We start from the raw sequence: 19,444 nt of genomic DNA on the forward strand, positions 1-19,444 counted from the left end.
CCCCCCCCCGCGCTGTCCTTGCCCTGGGGGCTGGCCAGGAGACTTCTGTCAGCATTCCTGACCCCAGCTCTCCTGCTGGGTTTCTCTGCACACCTGGCCCCAGTCTGTGCTCAGAGCTGTCACGCGTTCCTGGGCGTCTGACCGTAAGGCAGAGGCTGTTCCTGTGTATGAACACACTCCCTGCCACCCTCAGCAGGAAGGTTCTCAGACGAATAAGTGAACAAGCATGCGTTATCCACCATGTCTGGGCTCTGTGCCAGGCTCAGGCTCCCTGACGCAGCCCCAGAGATACGGGGCAAAGCTCAGCACAGAATGTTACAGGCGCCGTCTGAGAATAAGTATTGCGTTTAGTGGGGGCACAAAGTAGGAGCAGGAGTTGGAGGGGAAAGGGCGGGAAAGTTTCCCACCACCTGGAGCTGTTTGGGGGATGGAAGTGGCAACGGGGAGCTCTCCCATACACCCTTAGGTCTGCTAGCCAGCCTTCGGTCCTGATGGTCACAGGCTCTCTGCCTGCCCTGTCTGGCCGGGCCCAGCTTCTGGGGCGGGGATGGAGTCCTCCAGGCTCCCAGGAGATGCTGAGGACATCAGCTTGTCAGTATCCTAATTGTCCGCAGCGGGGACTGTGTGTGTCAAAAGGGAACAGAGCCGCCCGGAGGCAGGCCATGCCTTCCGTGGCACAGCCTCGCCCAGGGAATCCCAAATAGATGTTGTCTTCCACAAGACCTATGTTTATCTAAGAAATGCTTCAACCTGGGGAGAAAATAAATAATAAGTAAAGAAACCATCCATCCATGGCCAGAGACCTGAACATTGCCCGGGAGATCCAGCTACGTTTGTCCGGAAAGCCATGGACTTGCGACTTTACGTGGAACGGCTAAGGGAACACATGTTCATGGCACACTCCAGACTCGCCCCACCGCATCCTCGTGACAGGTCAGCTTCTCTCTGCACCCAGATCTGTGATTCGGGGTAATATAACTCTTTTTATTTCATTGTATTTTATGTTTACTGAAGTAGAGTTGATTTACAATGTTGTGTTAGTTTCAGGTGAACAGCATAGTGATTCAGTCATATATGTACGTTTATATATTCCTTTTCATATTCTTTTTCATTCTAGGCTATTACAAGATACTGACTACAGTTCCCTGATTGCATCTGTCCCTGGGCCTCTGCAGTACAGTCACTGTCACAGTGATGCTGTATCGCACGTGCATTAATGTGGAAATTCTGCCTGCAGCACAGGTAGCAGTTCACAACTGAGGACCAGAGACAGCTTCTTCCTTACCTCGCCAGTCTCACTGCTCAGCGTGGAAACCGAGAAACAAAATTCTAACATGAATTATCTAAATTAACTAAAGTCAAGCATGAATCGCTAGGTCATGCCAGCATTCGTGGAACACACTCTCCTTCTTGCTACTTCTTATTTTTATTTAATTAATTTTTCCCTCTCGCTCGATTTCTCTGCTCTGTGCAGGCTTGGGGAAGCCACACTTCTGCTTAGTACAACCTCTAGGAGTGCTTAGAATTGTAAGCACTTTGCACTTTGGAGAAACTTCATGCCCTTTAGAAGCGCCTCTTAATCTACCTCCACTGGTGGCTCTGAGGTGCATTACTGTGTCCAATTCACCCTTGATCTGGATCTTAATGGGGTGTGTGAAGCCAGGAGGCTGGGCGAGGTGGTGCCAGGATGCTGAACATTCCCTGACTTTCGGTCTCTCACTCGGGCCTCCCAGGTGGCAGTGGTGGGAGGCAGCTCTTTCCCTGTCCACCCACCGGGCACCATCCATGAGGCCAGGGCATGACAAACACACAGTGCTGCATCGCAGGAGCGGCCGAATAGAGCCAGGAGCAAAACTTACTTTTGCTTTTACTTATTGAAAATCATGATCCAAGCTATCTGCTGCCATTAAAAAAATAATTCCTGAGTTTGAAAGCAGGAAACTGTCCTTTGCCACAGGTGACTTCTAAGATGTGCTGTTGGCCCTCAAGGAAGTTGTACCACCTGTACTGAGTGGAGGGAGTCAGTACAGTACTGGAGGGAGAGGGAGGGGGAGGGCGGGAGGCAGAGCAGGGAGGGGGGCTTGGGGTAGTCACTTCAGGCTGTAACTTTCCAGCAGAGAACGGTGCGCGGGTTCGAATCCCCTCCAGCCCAGAGCACTGCCTGCACTGTCCTTCGGGGCTGAGGGCTCATCTGGGCACAGCTCAGTCCCTCAGTGGGCCAGGCCTCTTGGGCACTCTGCTGCAGCCCTGAAACCCAAGGCCTGTCCCCGGGACACAGGAGCTCCTGTGCCCGATGTCCAGTTTTAGGCTGTGTCATTCTATGGAACTGGAAGCTACTCAGAAGAGATGCCTGGTAGTCATGTGCCTTCAGGACGCACTTAGTTGGTACCCACCCCCCCGGATGGCAGGCACTGGCTCAGCCTCCAAGCATCCAGCAGTGAACCAGACACAGTTGCTGTCATCATAGGGGATGACATGTTCTTGGGGAAGGTGACAATCAACAAATAAAGACACGACGATGTAATCTAGCGTCTCAGAGTGTTCCACGCCAGGAAATGCAGAAAGCAGATGGGAGGATGTGAACTTCCCGGGTCGGGTGGTCAGGGAAGTTCTGCTGATGAGCTGCCCTTTGAGCAGAGTCCTGAGTGGAGAGCATTTCAGAGGGAACAGCAGGTGCTTAGAAGAAGGAAAAATCTGGCAAATAGCATCGTGGACACTGAAAACAGCCACTAGTATTAAGTGCTTACTGTGTATGTACCAAGCACCTTACATACATCGTCTTAATTGTTACCACAGTCCTAAGACACAGGAGTAATCACTTCCCCATCTTAGAGATGATGAAACAGAAGCTGAAGGATGATCCAGTCTGTCTCAGATCTCACAGTCAGGACTTGGCAGAGCGGAGGCTCAAACTTGTGACCAGTCTGAATTCAAGCCCCCGTGTTCCCAGTGTCTAAGATACAGAGCTCTGTGCTGTCACCCCGGGGGTGGGGGGCGCTCCCAGGCCCACAGGGCTTAGTGTGGAGGATGGAACATCCTGAGGCAGCGTGTTGCCTGGAAGATGCTTTGCTCATCATGCAAATCACTTCCTTTTATGATTGTCTTTGCTCTCTTATTTGGAAACAATGTCCAACCAAAGCTGCTTCTCAGAGTGGCTTGCTGAGTATTTGCTGCTCCACTGTTTTCACAAGGGAAATGTGTCAGCTACCAGGATGCCCACAAATGCTGCTCTGGTCCTCAGCTTTGTTTCAGGGCTTCCTGAAGGTGCCAAAACATTGCGCAGCTCTTATAAGAACCTGGCCTCTGTGATTCACAGTTGTAAGGTTGCTTCATTCTTATACTAGCCCTGAGCTAAGAAATGAGTATAGAAGACAGCCATCTTGGTGAGCACTTCATCCAGCGGAACCATGAGCACACAGCGTGGTGTGGTAGAAAGAACAGCCATTGGAAGCAGTCGGTTTGCAGGTTTTCAGAGTCAGACCAAAACAAACAAACAAACAAACAAACAAACAAAAAACCCCCAAAAACCCCAAACCAAAAACAATCTGCATAACCCTGAGCAGCTAAGTCAGTGGTCCTCTCTGACCCTCAGAGTCTTCATCTAAAAAATGAGAATAAACTTGTTGACTTCTTCCCATCCTCCTCAGAGTAAGAATATGCTGGATATCTGTCATTCCTCCCCAGAAGAAGAAACAGAAACAAAACTCCTGGTGCAGAGCCTGATTCCTAACCCCTGGATGTGCAATGCCTTGATGCCATAAAGTCACCCTGGTATTTACCCATGCTCAAACAGTAGTTTTGTGTGTTGGCTCTTCTACTGGCTTCAGGAGGCAAAGCAAGGTCATTGAAGGATATCCCTTCAGGCAGGAGCAGCACAGAAAGTACCTTGAATCAAGATAAATAAGAGACCATCTCAATAAACACATTTTGAATTTTTTAAGAAATTGACTCAAAATATAAACGAACGGGTAGCTGTAGATGTGATTAGTGGTTAAGGTATGGATTCCAAGCCAATCCCTTGAGTTCAGATTGTGGCTCTGACCCTTACTAGCTGTGTGACATTAAGGGACTTAGTTGACATCTCTGTTCCTTTATTTCACTCTTTGTCAAACAAGGATAATAATAGCACCTACCCCAGGGCTGTTGTGAGACTGAATAAGTAAATGTGTGCACACATACACACAGAGTCCCTGACACATTAAGCGCCATTTAAGTGTGAGCTATTTAACAAGGGAAGGACCAGGTCAGTGCTGGTGCTTGATAGCGGATTCTAAAACCAACCAGACAAAAAATAAACAGAAAAAAAAAAAACCAAGAAGAAGAAAAAGAAAGGTGACAAACAAAAGGATCTTCCAGCTAAAACCACCTAGTTTAGGGGGGGAAATTCCAGGCCATGAGAAACACACTATCACTGAATTATCCATGGAATAGCATTCTCTTGGAAAAGCAACCCAAAATGTGCCCAGGAAAAGCGGCTCCTTGGCTGAGGACGCGGGGTGGCTCTGGGTTGGATGCGGATTAAAGCGCAGCTCCTGGGCTCTCCCGACTCGTCTCAGAAACAGGAGGAATGTTAAGTGCACGCTGCCTTGTCGTTAATTAATTTCTCAAGGGCTGCAGCAATCAGGACGCTCATTAATGTGTTCCAGCCTGCCTTTCATTTAGAGAGTGAGCAGCAAATGTAAATGCAGTGCACTTAGAAACCTTAAAAACCACTCAGTGCTGCGGTAGGAGGGGAGACACCCTGGTCTGTCTCCAAGGAAAAGAGAAAAAAACCACAAGGGCTTCTTTAATCACACGAAAGAGGAGCAATTCTAACTCAACAGCAGCAGAGGCTCCCTGTGGCTTTTCAAAATATTCTCATTTGGAACGGGTTGTCCCTCTGCTCTTGTACGACGTTTGAAGGTGCCATGCACCATCCACATTTATATTCCTCCCAGCAGGGAGCCTGACCCTGCCTGGCCAGATGGTGGGGGGTGGGGCCCGGCAGGGCCCCTCCCCAGGGGCCGCCCTGAGCTCGGGGTGCGCAGCGGGGAAGGCTGCGGAGGCAGCGAGGTCCCCAGAGGCTCCCCCTACTGGAGGCTCGGCTGCTGGGCCAGGCTGGGGGCACAGGCTGGTGGTTTCTCTAACTCTTCAAGGCCAGCCCCGGGATGACACGTACTCTTCCTCGCGCTCATCTTGATCTCCTCTGAGGAGATACCTGAAACTGCACCAACTCCCTCTTCTCTATGAAGTCGGCACGTTTCAGAGGACCCTTTCACAGATCGAGATGGACCCCTTCTTGCCCGACTAGTCCCTTTAAATGACAATAGAAAAGGTTTAGACCTCGCCTTGCTTAGAGCAAGCCCTCCGTGTTTATTACACTTGCTGTGACTGTTATTGTTGGTCACCGGCAGACAGTGGCCACAGGATTTGGGGATCCCTGTCCCTCCAATTTTCCGCACTGGGCGTCTTGACCAAAACATAAGTCATCACATAACCGGTCATAGCATCTTGGACTGTGACCCAAACCTCCATCCTTCCCTATTTCCCTATGCTCACCTTTGACCCACTTAGGTCAATAACACCTACGCTCAGTTTTACCCTTCCCCACTGTAGGGGGTCAGAGGGCTGGGAGGACCCCTACACACCCCCCTCTAGAGTAGAACATCCCTCCAGTGGAGGTGACGACCAGCCCATAGAAAGCAAAGGTTCCCCTGGACAGAAAAAGAACACCGAGGAATCTGCACACGCTTCTCTTCCCCAGGGAAAATAATCATTCTGTCACTTCGCACGTGCACAGTCCCATTTTACTGCCCCGCCCCCCAACGCCTCTCCCAGGGGACCTTGAATATGTGACCCTCACATGTGTCCCCAATCAACCTTTCCTTCTAAGTTCAGTTCCACAAACATCTATTGAGGACCAACTACGTGTCAAGCTGGATGACAAGCACTAGGGATACAGGATGAATGAGTCTCTACCATTAGGGGACATACAGGGGATTAAGCCACACCCAGAAACACAATACCAATAAATCAGAACACAGAGGAGGGCGTGTCACCCAATTTAGGCTCCCTGGAGGGGATGGGACCTGAGCTTGGTCATCAAGGACCCGTCAAGAGTCCCAGGCACTGGGCAGTGGGTGGGCAATCCAGAGGTGGACACGGAACATCACATCACAGCAGCTGCCTCCAAGGCGAGCACAGTGCGTGTCACACCGTAGGTGCTCGGCACGCCCACTGAGCTGGCTGGTGGCAAGGTGGCAAGGTGGCAAGATGATTGGCGCTGCTAGAGCGTGAACTCCGGGCCCCACCGGGAGGTGGCGCTGAAGAGCAGCTGCAGCCCTGAACCTGAGCAGGGCCTTGAGTGCCAGGCCCTCATCCTGCAAGAGTTTGAAGCAAAGAGGTGACATGGTCAGTGTTCCATCTTATTTGCTCAGTGTTCCACTATTCCAGAGAAGGCCCCGCTGAGAACACTGGAGAGTAGAGCTGTAAAGATCACAGTTTTATACTCTGGTATTGCAAAGAAATGTTCCCCAGCCATACTGGAGCCAAGTCTGTGCCTTTGTTAAGCAATTTGATAGCTGGGTATCTAACCTGGAGATGCCTGGTCGAAAGTTTATAGGTTGAAATTTCAACCTCTACCTTTGTTCCTAATCTGTAAATGGAGCCTTTGACTTCTGTTGAAATGCTTTCTCCTCCGTAGAGCCGTCCTATTAACAGGGCTTGCTCCTGCCTCCCGCCCGTAACCCCCACGAAGCTGTGCATCAGAGTTCGCCGCCCCGTTGTGCACTGACGGGTCTCCAGCACGATGCTACAGCGTGGGCCTGGTCAGCCTCTCAGATGCAACATGTTGCAGCGCAAAGAAGTATTTTCACTCCAGGCTTTGGCACAAATGAGCCAAGGCTGAAATTCAAAGGAAAGGTGTTGATTGTAATATCTAGTTTTAAACCTGAATCGTGCCTCACTTTTTAAGATTTTTGTTACATTTGAATGACTTTTCTGAAAATTAAATAAAATAATGGGTAAAGGGCTTACAAATGCTCTACTGACAGTAAGCCCTCAATCATGTTGCCTGTGCTCATTATTATAAACAGAGTTAGCTCTGCTGAAGATTCAGGTCATTGATCTGCCTCTGAGGGTTGGGAGAAATTTATCTCCCGTGAGAAGTGAGTTTGGCGATTTCTTTAAATGCTGATAACTTTGGCTTCATTTTAACTCTTGCATTGTTCTTCACTGTTCTATATTTATGTCTTGGCCCCCTAATTAGACTATAAGGAGTTTGAGGGCAGTGATCTTATCCGACTTCTACTTTTATACCCCTCACAGAACTTGACACCAGTCCTCGTGTGTAATAGATGCTCAGTAAATGTATGTAGATTGACTGGGTGCATACAGGGCTTTATAAATGAATAGAAGAGCGTCCATCACCACAATACTTGGCAAGTGATTATTTCTTCCAGAGTCCTTCCCTTTGCCATGACTTCTCACCTTGGAAATATGAGCCAGACAAGGGTCCTGGGGTGGAGTAAGGAGCCCCACATGCTGTAAACCATCCCAGCGGCCTGGTCCGCTCGCCCTGGCCCCTCCCTGGGTCTTTCTCGCACTGTACGCTGGCCCAGCAGAACTGGTGCCTTTCTCTGACCTCCCGGCTCAAGGGAACAGAGGCAGCCCCAGCCCCCAGGCTGTTTCTGGTCCTAAGGTACAGATGCCTTCTTCACAATTCAAGGGAAGCCCCAGACAGGAGGCCCTTCCCGGGTCACCCGCAGCAAGTTGGGGCAAACTGGGTTGGCTCCATCGTCCCTTTCGAATAATAGGCCATTCAGTCTTGGAGAGACAAATGACTCAGCCACCCCCGGGCTGTTCCAGTGGCTCAAACAGCTGCCAGCTGGGCAGCCCATTCCAAACAACCAATTAGTCCGAGCACCACAAGCTGATCTGAGCAGATCCGGCCCCCCCCCCCCCCGCAAAACCCAGAAGGGCACGCACGTCTGCATGGAAAATGCAGTCGTTTCACCTTCCGTGGCATTGTTCCACTCCCAGGAGCAAGCTTTACTTCTCTCAGAACTTGGCTTTCCTTGACCTGCCGGGTGACAAATGATGTGACATTACTGAGATCCTCTGTTAAGGGAAATGAATCCAGGTTCAGTGAAAGACGTTTGCTGCTTTATCAAAGCGCATCAGTCAGCCTGTCTCATAAGCAAAACAGAATGTTGCTACCAGGTAAAGACAGTCATTGTTTCAACTAGCAATCGTATTAGCTGTAGAAGGTAGTGAGGAATAAAGGTGCTGGACCCAGCCCAGCGATTCACTTATATGCTTCTCTTTCCGGTTCTGGCTAAGAGAGCAAACAAACACAGAATGCATTCAGCTGTGGGATGATAAAGGCTTTCCCCTGCAAGCGGACTGAATCGCCATCCACCCCTCGCTGACTGATGAAGACACAGTATGACCCGGGAGACGCACAGATGTGAGATGCCAGCAGTGCTTGGTCCGCCCTCAGCCCAACACTGTCCACGGTGCACGATGACCCTTGCAGAAAGTGAAGAACCATGAGGCCGTACAGTGGTTAGTGAAACAATAATTTAAAGGTATTTTCAGCTGAATTCCTGAAACAAAATAGAGAAACTCCTTATCGGATAACCGGATAGCTCACTGTGAGATACTTGATCTAGAGCATTTTTATTCAACAACTCTTAGACCATTCTTTTGATTTTTAAATACATCTGTTTCTGGAATAGGAGGATGGAAAAGAGAGGCAGTGGGAGATAGAGCAAGGGCTGCCTTGTTCTGGAAAGACTTTGACTAAATTGGATTAAATAGCAGGAAAGACTGAGATAGCTGATAATCTTTTTTTTTTTTTTTTGCAAATGTAGCACATTTGAAGTTTCTGCTTTGATCAGTGCCTCTCTGTGTTATCTGAGAAGTCTATCACTAAAGCAAAAACTGACAAGACTTCAAGAAGTAATTGACAAATCCGTGATCAGAGTGGGAGACTTAACTTTTTTTCTTAGTAATTGATAGATCAAACAGCCAAAAATATTCAGTAAAGTTATAAAGATTTTGAACAGCTTGATTAATAAGTTTGATGTAAAGGACTTACACAGAGCACTGCATGCAACCATTGGAAAATACATATTCTTTCCAAAATCACACATTACATTTATGAAAACTGATGATGAATTAGGGCATAGAGCAAATATCAAATCTCAACACATTTAGAGAATCAGTATCATAAGACAGCACCACTACTGAGTTAGAAATCAGTAAAAATTACAACTTAAAATCTCCATACATTTAGACATTTAAAAGTGCATTACTTAAAAATCCAGAGACAGAAAGCAGACTGGTTCCTAGGGCTTGGGAGGAGAGAGGGGTGTAAAGTGATTGCTTAACGGGTATGAGGTTTTCTCCGGGGTGATGAAAGTGTGTTGGAACTGGATAGACGGGGTGGTTGCATAACATTGTGAATGTACTAAACTGTACACTTTAATATGGTTAACTTTAGGGTATGAGAATTTCCACCTCAGTGAAGAAGTGCTCATTATCTCTGTTTAAATTCTGATCTGTGGATACATGGGGGTGTACAGTTTCTGAAACTCTTTCAAGCTATTAGGTGTGCACTTTTCCATGTTATATGAATACATGTTTACTTTTTTTAATAATATGCTTCAAAAAGGGTTTTTAAAAAGTAAAGAAAATTAATAACTCAGGGGTCAAAAAGGCATCATGAAGTATAAAAAGCAAGAATCGCATGATGGCGCACCCAAAACTTACCATATGTGGCGACTTCACTCAGATCACGGAAAAGCAGCCGTGACAGAGGATGATGAGGAGGTCCCTGAAGTACACATAAAGGAAAACCTATGGCTTTAAATGTTTGTTGGAAAAAGAAGAAAGGTTAACAGTAATAAGCTAGGCATAAAACGTAAGAAGGAAGAAGCAAAACAACAGAATATTCCCAAAGAAAAGAAAAAGAAGGAAATATCCTTAAATGAAAGGAACAGATAACAGATACATTAAAGATGGTCAACCAAGACGAAGACTGGCTCTTTGAAGAGACCAACCCCTGGAAAGACTGATTAAGGAAATCAAAAGCATATACAGAGAGAAGGTGCAAGTGATGTTACAAATCAAAAAGAAGAACACACGAATACCAAAAAGATAACAGAAATATAAAATAGAAAACCTGATGCCTAAAAGTCTGAAAACATGCATTTTAAATGGGAAAAAATCCTAGAAACTTACCGAAGTTGACTAAACAAGAAATAGGAGGCAGTAGTAAAAATATCTTCCCGCAAAAGAAATCCTAGGCTTCCAGAGTTTTATTTGTGAGTTTTAGGAGACATTTTAATTACAGCCTCAGATTATGACCAGGATGTTCAATAAGCAGGATGCAGGGGATGTAATCAAGGAAGTTATCACACTGTTGCCTCCCACTGTCCCTTTAAATCTTCTCAGTGAAAAGGGAACCGTCCAATACTGCTGGTGGGGATGTAAAATGGTGCAGGCACTACGAAAAACAGTACGAAGGTTCCTTAAAAAACTAAAAATAGTGTTGTCTTATGATCCAGCAATCCCACCTCTGGGCATATATCTGAAGAAAACTCTAACTTGAAAAGATACATGCGCCCCAATGTTCACAGCAGCACTATTTACAATAACCAAGACATGGAAGCAACCTGTGTCCATTGACAGTTGACTGGAGAAGGAAGTTGTGGTATATTTCTACAATGGAATACTACTCAGCCATAAAAAAGAATGAAACAATACCTTTTGCAGCACCATGGATGGACCTAGAGATTATCATACTAAGTGAAGTAAGTCAGACAGAGAAAAACAAATATTTGATATCACTTACATGTGATATCTAAAAAATGATGCAAATGAACGTATTTATAAAACAGAAACAGACTCACAGACATAGAAAACAGACTTAAGGTTACCAAAGGGGAAAGTGGTGGGGAGGGATAAATTAGGAGTTTGGGATTAGCAGATACAAACTACTATATGCAAAATAGATAAACTAGGTCCTACTGTATAGCACAGGGAACTATATTCGATATCCTGTAATAAACCATAATGGAAAAGAATATATATGTGTGTATATATATATATATATATATATATGAATCACTTTCTGTACACCAGAAACATAACACTGTAAATCAACTATACTTTAATTAAAAAAAAAATTCAGTGAAGGTAATCCTTCCCCTGCCATTGGATGAAAACTCAGGCAAGCCGGTTGACTTTTATGGCCATTATTGAAGAATAAAAATGCTTATATTTACTTTTAGACATAAACCCTGAATCAAATTAGTAACTTAAAATGTCCAGTACAATATAATAAGCTAGGCTTTCAATTTAAAAGTTCAGACTTTCTCCGCACTCCACCCTCTTTCCCTCCAACTAGGGCTGTGGCAGGAAATGGAGTCAGAATCTTCTCTTTCTCTCTCCCACCTTCTCAATCACCCCTCCCCTCCAACAGTCAGGCTCCAATCAAGGAGACAGAAAACACACCAGTTATTTGAAAAGAATTTAATATAAAGAATTATTAACTAAATGTAACACTACTAACCAGGTAACTGAAGAGATAAGAAGAGAATTCCAATGCATCATAAATGTAGCAATTTGAAGCAGCAGCTACTGTCTCCAAAGCTGAGGGAATAAAAGGATGAGGTTTAAATTCTTAAAGCTTCATAGCATAGACAAGGAACCCTGCAGAACTGAAACTCTGGCCCCTGAGGAGGAAGTGATGCTTGGCTGGTGCTGGTGTCTCTGAGCTCAAAGGAAGGAGCCCACGAGGTCAGGACCCCGACTCTGAAAGGGAGGTGCTGGCCAAGATGCACTCATGTTTCAGAGTGGAGCGGTGGTTGCAATGAGTCTGGTCCTGTAAGTTTTGTAGAAACTGTGAATTGGATTGGCAGGGTTATGGACGGGACTGCCACTGCCAGGGTGAAGAAGTGACTGGAGTGACACTCACAGGGACCAAGAGCAGACCGAAGTCCACAGGAGAGAAGCAGCGAGGAGCACATCCTTCTGTCCCTCCAGCCTTCCAGTCTCCCTCGAGCTCCCCAATGGCCAGAGTCCAACAGGCAACAGCCGACAGAGCAGAGATGTGGTTTGCAGGGTTGTGGCTCCAGCATCTCAGAGTCAAGAATAAACGGACGGGCTTGGAGCTGAAAGGCAATAACCAGATAACAGGGACACCCTCCTGCACTCAGCGTTTATTATGACCTGGTCAGGTTTGGGAGATGAGGAAGGAAGGGGAAGAGACAGTCTTTACTGAACTGGTACTGCTGTTAGAGGGCTTTGCTCCCTCTGGACCTGCCGAGTACTTGAAGCAGGTTCTTTCTTCCATGGACTACTTTCGTGTGAATTTTGGAGGACCTGTTTTCTTATCCCATCATTACTAATTTCCCTTGATCTGAAGGAATGCGTTGCGTTCTAGAAGTTGCTTATTAACTCCCATTTAATGCCAACAAGCAACAACAAAAACAGCAACCAGCATTCAACCTCCAGCTCTGCCTGTAATGCAACCTGTTCACCTTCCAGCTGACCTGACTCTATTTGAAACAATCCAGGGTGACCCCGTGCCAGCCCTTTTGTGCATTTCTGGTATACGAGCCAAGGAAACACTCACGCGCTCTTTGCCCAGGCAGATTTGGAGAATGCAAGCTGATTCAAGCCCAGCAGCACCTTTCCTTTGTCCCAGCCAGCCCTGTTCCTGCCTTTTGTGTTCCAGACAGGAGGCGGGCACAAGTCCACCGGACATGCTTAGCTGCAGGGGACTCACGGAGTTCTCCAAGGGGAACTACTAAATTCCTTCTCAATTGGCTTAGTTCATACCAGTAACAATTTCCAAAAGGATCTTCTTGATTTACATGCTTGAGAGGATGAGGAGTTGATGGCAAGGAACTAAGTCCTGGATATTTCCTTTGAACAGGCTACCTGGCCTATCATATCACTTGGAAGGTTAGATCTTTTGAATCTCGGTCCATAATTTGAAACTTAATTGAACACCCTCTTGCACCAATCTTAAATTCTTCCAATTCATCCTATGAGATTAATATAACACTGATCCTAAAATCAAGTAAAATATGACTAGAAAGGAAAATCATAGGTCAATCCTACTCTTAACCAAAGTTGCAAAAGTAAATTATTCTAAACAAACTATTATCAACCAAATCCAGCAGAATATGAAAAAGATAATCCACCACACTAAGTTAGGTTTACCTCAGGAATGCAAAGTTTATAATGCAAGCATTATAAAAATAATTAATGTAATTCATTACATTCACAGATTAGGAAAGGAAAATCATTTGATCATCTCAATAGATGCAGGAAAGAGTATCTGAGAAAAAGCAACCTAATTTGTGATAAGAAATTCTGAAAATTATAATTAAGAAGGTAATTTCTTAACTAAAAGCCAAAACCAAACTTATGGGAAATATCAACTTTACTGGTAAAACTTACAAGCAGTGCCTTTAAAATTAGAAGCAAGCTGAGAATTCCGTGTCATCAGTCTATTCAACATTATCCTCGTGACTTTGTTAATAAAATTTTAAAAGGAAAATAAATTAAAGGTATACAAGTTGGAAAGGAAGAAATGAAATGATCATTAGCAGATAATATGACTGCCTATACAGAATATTCAAAAGAATTTATAGTCTAATTATTAGAATTAAGAAAAGAATTTAGTCAAGTGGCCGAGTATACAAAAACCCATTGCCTTTCCATACAGCAGCCATAAAAATTATAGTAACATAACTTTTAAAAGACACCATTACAGCAGAAATAAAACTATAATATAATAAGGGCAAGAATCTTATGGAGACATTTTTTTATTAAAAAACATTAAAGATGACCTAAACTAATAGAGAGATGTACCATGTTCATAGGTAAGAAAACTCAATACCATAAATATATCAACTCTCCAAATTCAATGCAATTCCAACCAGTATCTCAATAGTTTATTAGAGACCTTGTTAAGTTGATTCTGAATTTTACATGGGAGACTTAAGGCCCACAAATAGTCAAGATACTCTCGAGGAATAAGAACAAGGGGTGTGTGTGTGTGTGATGGGGGGGTGGGGGTTGCCCTGCCATATAACAAGATTAATTGTTTAACACACCTTTGGTTCCTTCTGGCAGACCTTGAGGGATGGTGGCCAAACTTCTGAACACTTTTCCTTTTTCCGGTACTGATACACTGGGCTTCTCCATCAATTCTTGCATTTAACCCATTTAAATAAACATTTGTAACCCATGTGCCAGGTACCGTGATAAACCCTGCAGACTTAGAGGTAGCAGTTAATGAGCACTTACTAAGTCAGGCACAGTGGAACAGCACATTGCCTAAATTATCTAATTTGCAGCTCTAAGCAGTAGACGTTATTATCCTATTTATAGATGAGGAAGCTCAGAGGTGGATAAGACATGGTCAATGGCTTCAAAAGGGGAGACAGACATTTGCAATATACTGTTCTGAGGATTTTCCAAAGTACCACGGGAACAGAGTGTACATGTAAGCTGAGATGCTGTCCCTAAGTTTTCATATTAGTTATCTTCTGCTGCATAATAATATTACCACCCAATTAGCAGCTTAAAACAACACATATTTATGTTCTCACAAGTCAGACATGATAGATCCTCTGCTTCCAGGTCTCTCACAAGGCTGCAGTCATGGCATCAGCCAGAGATGGGGTCTCATCTGAAGGTCTGACTGGGGAAGGATACACTTCCAAGAATGTATAGTTGCTGCCAGCATTCAGTTCCTTGTGGGCTGTCAGACTGAGGTCCTCAGTTTCCTGCTGGCTGTCAGCTGCCCTCAGTTCCTTGCCATGTTGCCCTCTCCACAGGGAAGCTCATAACATGTCAGCCTGCTTCTTCAAAGCCAGCAAAGGAGAGGGTCTCTTAGCAGGAGAGATGTTATAGTCTCATGTAATAAAATCTAGAAGCAACATGCTATCCCCTTTGCCATATTATCTTAGTTAAAGTGAAGCCATAGGTCTTGCCACACTCCAGGGGGAAGGGGTGACAGAAGGATGTGAATAGGAGATTTGAAACACAGGAATCACTTCAGAGTTTACCACCCTTTGCTTATCTTCACCTGCCCAGATTAACTGCCCCTCCTATCTACCTCCAGAGCTAACAAGGCTGCCACGTGTGGCTGTGCATCTACCTGGCTGCAACGTGAAAGGCACCCTGCTCCCATCTGGAGTTGTGCAGTACACAACTCACACAACCACACCCAGCAGTCCTGCCACTTCCAACATAGCGTTTGTAACACTGCATTGTGAGTATCTGTTTACTTTACTTTCTCTTCACTATACTGAGAGCTCTTTGAAGTCAGAGACTGCTAGATCCTCAGTGTTGACAAATAAATGTTTGTCAAATAAATGGAAGAAAGAAGGTAGCGCAGCTGGCCCTCTTGGGGTAGCATGGGGAAGACTTCTCAGAGAAGGCATCTGTATGCTCTTCCTTGTCTCTCCACTCTAGCTGGACATTGGACTTCCTTAAAGAGACTTCAAGAACAATTTCTAAGGAGCTATGATAAAAATCTTGGTATATTGTGCTTTGGTTTCCTATCGAATAATCTCCATGGAGATAAACACAAAAACACCCAGTAAAAAGCAACATCCCTGTTCTCTTAATGCATAGTGGGAAGTAGCAAGTGGGATGTTTCCTATTTTTCCTGGAACTGGCAAGTAGGGCCCGGAGCAGAGGAAGGGCGCCGAGCTCCCTGCAGTCCAAGTCAGGATCGCACACAGGTCCAGGGCGCCCCTGTCTGCAGGGTGTGCTGAGTGCCGCCGTCTTGGCCGGCCCGGCCTCAGTGGTCCTCCTCACCGCCTTGCTCTCCCACTGCTCCATGGCCAGTCCCTGGAGCACCCTGAATGCTTGGAAGTAAAGTAAATATAGAAGGGGTCAGAATTGAGGACAGTCTTAAAACTGGTTACACATTTTCAGATCATTGTCAACCCTCCCTTCAGGTTTTCCTTCATGTACAATCATTTCTGATTCTTTAGAGTTTCTTTCTGGTTCCCACATTGCAGGCCTTACGTCATTCCCTGTGGTTCTTCTTAGGACTGATCACGGGAAAGTTAAGACCTACACTACACATGCCAGGTCATGACAGCATCTGCCCAGGGCTCTCACTCGGCCTGACCTGACCTGACCCCTGGGCCAACGTGGAAGCAACTAGAAATTTTAGGACCAGCGGCCACACACAGGGAAACCAAGGAGACGTGCAGCAGTGAGTGGGAATTGAAGTGCTGAAGCCAGAAATGGCCACCACTTCAAAGTGAGCTTCCTGCGGTTTTCTCTGTGGGGACAGAGTTGGTTTCTTAAATTAAGCTAATAAAGAAGCAGAAAATCAAACACTTGCCTGAATGCCACACTCACCGCACTGCCTTGGGGAGGTGCGGCAGGGATGAGCCAAGCTGGCTTTGACGGAACTCAAGTTACCTGCTCAGTCACTAAGGCCTTCGGACGTGGTGTTCCTCCGACTTCGAACGCTTCGACTCAGAGCAAAGGCACCCACCAGCCAAGTTCACGGCCTTCGGCTGCTCTCCCCAGAGCCCAGGTCACCTTCACACTGTCCGCGCACTGATTCACTCCGACTGACCACCTCCCCGCCCCGATTCCTGAAGGATGGCATAATTAGAAATTTTCTTTTATGTCGCTTCTATTAAATGTGAGCTTTTTGGTGACCTCGGATGGTTTTGAGGCAGTAAAATCTAATCAGAGGTTTATGTTACTTTTAAAAATTAATATTCAATTTAAAGTTACAGATTAAAAAAACTATTTTGCCTGAAGCTTTTAAGTTCTGCATCAAATATTATTGTTCTTTGTATATTAAGTACATCTTATCAAATTTTTAAAAACTATATAAAAGACTTTGAATAACATGTGATCCTATTTCTAAGCTTAGCTAAGCTAACACCTTTTAAATTGCATTTATAAATCAATGTACTCTATTTCTTTTTTAAATTATTATTTCAGTGTTTTGATTGAACTAACATAACTTTCCTGAGTACTCAAATAACAAGGAACACTCATAAATCAAACTTATAAATAGGGTTAGCCTTAACTTCTTTTAAATATTTAATATGCTAAATATTTTAAATATTTCAATATCGTATATAAACTTAAAATTATAACAGAAATTGAAAGCAATTATTCACATATTATAAATTGGAATTTAAAATCCATTCACTTTAATATTAGGCCAAATTGCCAATTTGCCAAATTACAGGCACATGTTTTTGTTTTGGGGGGGAGAGGTAATTAGATTCTTTATGTGCTTTTAAATTAATTTTTTATTTTGTTTTATTTTTTAGTGGTGGTTCTGGGCATTGAACCCAGGACCTTGTGCCTGCTAAACACGCACTCTACCTCTGAGCTATACCCTCCCCCACAAATTACAGGCACATGAAACACCAAATATATACTTCTCCCTCACACAAAATATGACTACAACAGTTTGATTTCCTTGAACACATCCACATTTAAATCTAAACCAGCCTGGGGTTGAGTGATGCTCAAGTGTTGTATTGTGTGCTTAAGACAGCTGTGACAAATTAAAGACCGGGTGGCTTAAAACAACAGAATATATCTTCTCCCAGTGCTGGAGGCTTGAAGTCTGAAGTCAAAGGCTGTCAGGGGACCTGCTCCCTCTGGAGGCCCCAGAGATGACTCCTTCCTCACCTCCTGCAGCTTTGATGGCTCCAGGCGTTCCTTGGTTTCCTTGGCTTGCGGCCACCTCACTCCAGTCTCTGCCCCCAGCTTCTCATCACCTTCTCTGTGTGTCTCCTCTTCTGCCATTGGATTTAGGGCCTGCTCAGGTAATCCAGCCAGGATGATCTTATTTCAAGATCCTTCATTTTATTACATCTACAAAGAGCCTTTTTCTAAATAAGGTCACACACACAGGGTCCAGGGACTTGGACGTGGACATATCTCTCTGAGGGCCACCATTTAACCCACTATAACCATAAAGGAGCTGGCATTCCAGTGAATCATGGTAACACCCCGAGGTGGTAAGTGGGTGCCCTTCTGATGGCCACACTTCTGGGACTTCCTAGTTTTATTTAGAGCGTTGCTACCAACGCCCTTTGGAGGAGGTTGTCTCCTAGTCCACAGCCCCGAGTTTACATTCTGTTTGACTGAATTTCTTTAGCTCCTCCCTGAATTCAGCACCAACCCTCCTCCCACCCGGACTGCACACTTTACTTGATTATGTTTTGCGTTTATTAATTCAACATATGTAAATATATTTTCTGGTTATCTCTAAAGACATTTGAACTTTAGAGTCCTGGGTTATTTTCATATCCTTTCAATCTGTTAGGATCATCAACTCTTAGGGTTAGCGATTAAAATAGTACTCAGCTGAATTCCAGCATTCTGCGTATGGTTTTGCCCGACTAGTTGGTCACACTTCCATAGTCTTTACACTGCCAGTTTCAACCAATTAGGTAGGAATTCTCTTAGGACTTTGGGCAAACCATTGAAAAATGAATCTCAAAGAACTGATTCTGACATTAGGTCTTTACTTAAAGGAGATGGATTTGTAGCGTGGTTAAGAAACCATTCTGTGTGTATAAGCTGTGTGGCTTGGGAAGATTACTTAGCCTTTCTGAACTGGTGTACCACTGTCTGTAAAGTGGGGGTAGCATCGTTCTGAGTTACTTCATTGGGTTGTGAGGACTAAAAGAGAAGCGCATGGAGAGTGCTCCCCACCGTGCCCAGCTTATTACAAACAGGCAAAAGTGATTAGAGTCCTAGAATTTGTGTGTCTAGCAGCTGTTCCAAAGAGTGTTCCCAACTTCCCTTAGGGACTATTTGAACACAAATTAGGTAGATACAGATAGTCCTTAAAAGGAGGTTCCCTCCTGCCTGTAATACATTTATTCATTTTTGTTTATATTCAAAGATTTATTGAGCACCTACGATCTGCCAGGCACTGCTCTAAGTGCTTGGGATAAACCACCAAACAAAACAAGCACAAATCCCTGCCTCACGGAGCTTAAGTTCTAGTGGAAGGAGCCTTGTTGAAGGTGGTAAGTACTACCCAAAAAATGGAGTGGGGGAGGGGGAAGGGCAGTGCCAGGAGTGGGGTGGCTGCAAGTTAGATGGGACTGGTCAGGGCAGATTGCATGAAGGAGATATCTGAGAAAGGACTTGAAGGAGGTGAGAGATAAACAGATATATGGGGAGATGGCATTTCAGGCATAGGAACCAACAGTGCGAAGACCCTGAGACGAGAGCATCCCTGACATGTTCAAGGACAGGCAAGAGATGATGTCACTGGAGTGGTGTAAGAGGAAGAGTAGAAGGAAAGAGGTGGAGAGGTGGCAGGGCTGGAGCTCGAAGGTCGTTAGCATCTCTTTAATAAGATGGGAAGCCATTGCAGAGTTAAAAGCAGAGGAATGACATGATTTAACTTGATTTTAAAACGGATCGC

General features: G+C 45.0%; 1 long non-coding RNA gene across 2 annotated transcripts; it reads left to right on the forward strand.

Annotated features, from left to right (window-relative positions):
* Positions 1-8,249: 8,249 nt before the first annotated feature.
* On the forward strand, positions 8,250-16,722 carry LOC116668182. Of its 2 annotated transcripts, none has more exons than XR_004325245.1 (3): positions 8,250-8,567; positions 15,128-15,277; positions 16,066-16,722. It is a non-coding gene; the product is annotated as an uncharacterized LOC116668182 (long non-coding RNA). The 2 variants fall into 2 exon arrangements; XR_004325246.1 differs by having other exon boundaries at positions 8,250-8,544.
* The last annotated feature ends 2,722 nt before the right edge of the window (positions 16,723-19,444 follow it).

The sequence above is a fragment of the Camelus ferus genome, chromosome 13, assembly GCF_009834535.1.
Source record: "Camelus ferus isolate YT-003-E chromosome 13, BCGSAC_Cfer_1.0, whole genome shotgun sequence".
Taxonomy (NCBI): domain Eukaryota; kingdom Metazoa; phylum Chordata; class Mammalia; order Artiodactyla; family Camelidae; genus Camelus; species Camelus ferus.